Here is a 5429-nt window from a genome sequence, read left to right as displayed (position 1 = left end):
GCCTCTTCTCAGTAGTATTTATCCTACTCCGCCCCCCCCCCTGCTCTGAGTCGGAATCTCTGCGTGGATAACACATGGAAGTGAATGAGCCAGCGTGAAGGTGGGGGGAGCGCGGGGGAAAAGTATGTATGTGTGCGTATGAGTGTGTAGAGGGAGGGCGGAAGCGACAGGAAAGGGAGGGCGATAGAGAAGTGGAGGGAGAGAGAAAGACGATGTGAGCAGTAAACTACGCAGAGATGGACGCATGAGCATGGGCACCGAAAAGGGGAGCTGTTGTCTACATAGTTTACAATAGATATATAGACTGCCATGGGAACTAATGCTATGAGCGCCTCAAGTGAACATAATATTATGTCACGCACCATATCTGCAAAATTATGAAGAAGCCTATAGGGCATAAGATGGGATAACTAAAATCATTACCTTGATGATTAAAAAATCATTATCATTTGGGTAAAGTATATGGTTATGGGCTACAGGTGCAAGCGAATAAATATTATATTGACAGAGCAGCTGCTAGGTGTTTGGCAATCGATGTTTAGTGGGCTGAGTTGAATAAAAGCTTTAGTTAGGGGATAACGGCTGCAGTGAAAATAAAACCTTTGCATGCATGACCCTTGGCTTGCCCAACCCCAGTTCAACATTATGTTTACTCAAATAGCAAGTGCATGACTTTCCAACGATTCTGAATTGACGCAACAGAATCTGAAACACGTGACACGCCAATCAAAAGTTGTTGTAGGGGCTAGACTGAAGCACTTTCGGAAGGAATGAAAACCTGTTGCTGCAGCAGCCAACACACTCCACCGCCTCTGCGGAGTAGGTCGCTCTGCATGGGCTTTCCGAACGCGCGCGTTCGTCCCAGTGCTGCAGGGAGGGAGAGCACCGATAGGGGCGTCAAATTCGTGGATTTCTTGGCTCTAACTGCGATACAGGCAGGCCCATATACAACTGTTTAGGGAGGCGGTTGCGCATGATTTGGATGAAAAAAACTCGGACTACATGACTCAACATTATATAAACAACAAGCAACACGAGTTGTAGCTCGTAACTGATCCTCCCCGTTTCTTAATGACAACATCATGAGGTCCATAAAAGGGCAGACACATGGCGGAATGCTCATATGGTCAGTAAATGGTCATAGAAGATTGGGGGCTTCAAGCACACGTGCACTATGTAATTCATAATGTGATAGAGTATGTGACATGGGTGGCATCCCACATAACTGGCGAAAGAGACAAACATACAGTAATGACGCGTAGACCTTACTAGTGGCGGTGGCGACCACACTCACTACAACCGACTGTGACAAAGGGGAGTTGAGTCAAGGCATCTGAACGCTGCTGCGCTGACATCCTTCATGAGGCCTGAAATGCCACTTAAAAGGTATTTTAAGTGGCCTGCAGGCAACGACATAGAGGTATGCTGTTACAGGGAGAATCATGCTTGTGCATGCACGTAGCCTGGTCATTAGATTCAACTCTGATACTTGTATAAGAACACATTTATTACTTAAAAGGTATTTTAAGTGGCCTGCAGGCAACGACATAGAGGTATGCTGTTACAGGGAGAATCATGCTTGTGCATGCATGTAGCCTGGTCATTAGATTCAACTCTGATACTTGTATAAGAACACATTTATTACTATTTTACTATGCACTAACAACACGTGTGAACGTTTAAGCAGTATGGAGGAGCGATCTTGTTACTTATCTGCCACTGAGGTACATTCATTTACAGATCATGTGGGGATACCAAGAGTGCATCCCAAATGGCACACTATTCCCTATATTATAGCGCACTACTTTTGACCAGGGCCCAGACTTGACTTGATATCTCCATGTGTCCCAGTGGGCTCTGGTCAAAAGTACAGCATTATATAGGGAATAGTGTGCCATTGAGACATTGAGTTACATAAATGTACAGAACTCCTGAAGATACCAAGTGAACTCTACTAATTGTGTAATCAGATCAGTTATTAGACACTCAGCAGTGGAGAGTGGGGTTCACCTGCTGTTCAGGAAAACCCCCAATGTGAGACAGTGATGGCAGGCCAAATGGCACCCTATTCCTTATACAGTGCACTACTTTTGACAAGGCTCTGATCAAAAGTAGTACACTATCTATTGAATAGTGTTCCATTTGGGACAAAAAGCCGCTGATGATAGGCCAACAGGACAGACAGAGGAAAACTGTGGAGAGCTCTAACACTGCTAATTAGGATCTGAGAAGGCAGAGGAGTACATGCCAGACAGCAGCAAAAAAACAAACCATCCAACTTGCATACTGACATGATCTAGAAAAACCTTCTGTGACCTGTGTATTTGCATGGACATTTACAACTCATAAGTGCTTGTATGAGTTTTTAGTAGTAACATTCCTATACATTTTTAAGGGTGAAAGGGGGACACATTGGACTAACCTAATCTATAACTCTGATCTCTCTATTTGACCTACCCCATATGCTGTATGCCCTAACATCATTTAAGATTAACGTAGCCTACTGATACTGGTATGTACACAAATTCCCATAAGGGTGGGAGGAAAAGTTGTGAGGAATCACCACCATTGCATCCACTGCTTCCTCCGCACAAGCCATCTTACATGGCCCAGGCCAGCCCTTCACTTTGCTATTTTAGAGGCTGCTTGAAGCATTTGCACCCAGTAGCAGAGTCAGCGTCATGCCCAAACAGAGGCAACCCCTGCATCATTGACAATAGAAAGCTACACATACCATGCACTACAATGTAACAATGTGCTAATACTATATAGAAAGAGCATACTGCTTGTATACATGTTAATATTGACAAGAATCTGGGTCTGTGGGTAACTACGGTTACTACAATATACTAGTAGAGTACAGTACAAGTACTACTACTAAATAGTGCTTCATCTACTACTGTTACTGCTGCTACTACTACTACTGTTACTACTTCCGCTACTGCTATGACTACTGCTACTGCTATGACTACTACTGCTTCTGCTACTACTACTGCTACTGTTACTGCTACTGCTACTGCTACTACTGTTACTACTACTACTGCTACTGCTATGACTACTGCTGCTACTGCTACTGCTACTACTGCTACTACAACTGTTACTACTGCTACTTCTACTACTACTACTACTACTACTACTACTACAGCTACGACTACTACTGCAACTGTTACTGCTACTACTAGTACTGCTACGAGTACTACTGCTACTACTACTGTTACTGCTACTACTGATACTTCTACTACTACAGCTACTGCTACGACTACTGCTACCGCTATGACTACTACTGCTACTGCTACTGCTACTACAACAACTACGACTACTACTGCTACTGCTACTACAACTGTTAGTGCTACTGTTACAGCTACTGCTACTACTAGTTTTGCTACTAGTACTACTGCTACTACTACTGTTACTGCTACTACTGATACTTCTACTACTACTGCTACTGTTACTTCTACTACTACTACTACTACTACTGCTATGACTACCACTGCTACTGCTACTGTTACTGCTACTGCTATGACTACTACTGCTACTACTACTGTTACTGCTACTTCTACTACTACTACCACTACAGCTACGACTACCACTGCTACTGCTACCATTACTGTTACTGCTACTTCTACGACTACTACTATTACTACTGTTACTGCTACGGCTACTACTACTGTTACTACTACTACTGCTATGACTACTACTGCTACTACTACTACTACTAATACTGCTACTACTACTACTACTACTGCTACTGTTACTACTACTGTTACAGCTACTGCTACGAGTACTACTGCTACTACTACTGTTACTGCTACTACTGATACTTCTACTACTGCTACTTCTACTACTGCTACTGCTTACGACTACTGCTTCTGCTATGACTACTACTGCTACTACTACTGTTACTGCTACTTCTACTACTACTACTACTACTACAGCTACGACTACCACTGCTACTGTTACTGCTAATACTACTGTTACTACTAGTACTGCTATGACTACTACTGCTGCTACCACTACTACTACTGTTACTGCTACTACTTCTACTATTACTGCTACGACTACTACTGCTACTGATACTACTACTACTACTGTTACTGCTACTACTACTGTTACTGCTACTACTGCTACTTCTACTATTGCTACTACTACTGCTACTGTTACTACTACTGCTACTACTACTGTTACTGCTGCTACTGTTACTACTACTGCTACTACTACTGCTACTACTACTGTTACTACTGCTACGACTTCTACTGCTACAGCTACTGTTACTACTACTGCTGCTGCTACTGTTACTACTACTACTTCTACTGCTACTGTTACTACGACTGCTGCTGCTGCTACTACTACTACTACTGCTACTACTTTTACTACTACTGCTACTACTGCTGCTGCTGCTACTACTACTTTTACTGTTACTGCTACTACTTTTACTACTACTGCTACTACTGCTGCTGCAACTACTACTACTACTACTACTACTACTACTACTACTACTACTACTACTACTACTACTTTTATCATCAGCATGAGCAACATTATTCATCATGATATGCATCCCACTGCAGGCTTGTCTCTGAAGCTAAGCAAGGTCAGTCCTGGTTGGTCCCTGGATCATGTGAGACCAGATGCTGCTGGAAGTGTTGTTGGAGGTCAAGTAGGGGGTACTCCTCCATCTGGTCTAAGGAGATCCCAATGCCCCAGGGCAGTGAAAGGGACATTTCCCTGCATAGTGTGCCATCTTTCAGATGGGGTGGGTGTCCTATCTCTCTGTGGTCACTGAAGATCCCATGGCACTTATTGTAAGAGTAGGGTTGTTAACCCTGATATTCATACCATCATGGCCACCTAATCATCCCGAGTTTCCAATTGGCTCATTCATCACCTCTCCCCCGTAACTATTCCCCATGCAGGTCGTTGCTGTAAAATAGAACATGTTCTCAGTCGTCTTACCTGGTAAAATAGGGGCCATTAAATAAATAAATAAACATGCGTCTCCATGGGTACATTTTTTAAACTTAGTGTTGTTTGCAATGTATGTCTAAATGAACTCTGTCAGTCACAGTACTTGTCACAACCTTCTAGGTGTGCAACGCTTGCTTTTATACTGTATCTCTCAGCAGCAGGCTTAATCTCTGCCTTGCCTCCTGCAATGGAGGCTACAACAAGTGCAACTGTAAGGTTCTGTATTTCTTTTTCTTAGTCAACCTTGTGTTCTGTTTCTTTGTGTTCTTGAACATAACCCTGTCTTTCATTTTTGTTCATTGATTTCACCTGTGTTAGTTACTCACCTGGTCTCATCAGCTCCTTATTTAGTTCAGTTCATTCTGTTTGTGCCTTTGTGAGGTATTGTTAGTTTTGACTCTACTAAGCCTTTGCCTAGCTCGTTTGTGAGAACCAGTTATAGCCTTCAGTCCTAGTTTTGAGTC

Source organism: Oncorhynchus tshawytscha, linkage group LG13 (assembly GCF_018296145.1).
Source record: "Oncorhynchus tshawytscha isolate Ot180627B linkage group LG13, Otsh_v2.0, whole genome shotgun sequence".
Lineage (NCBI taxonomy): Eukaryota > Metazoa > Chordata > Actinopteri > Salmoniformes > Salmonidae > Oncorhynchus > Oncorhynchus tshawytscha.
The sequence above is the reverse complement of the archived record's forward strand: the minus strand, read 5'-3'. Positions refer to the sequence as shown.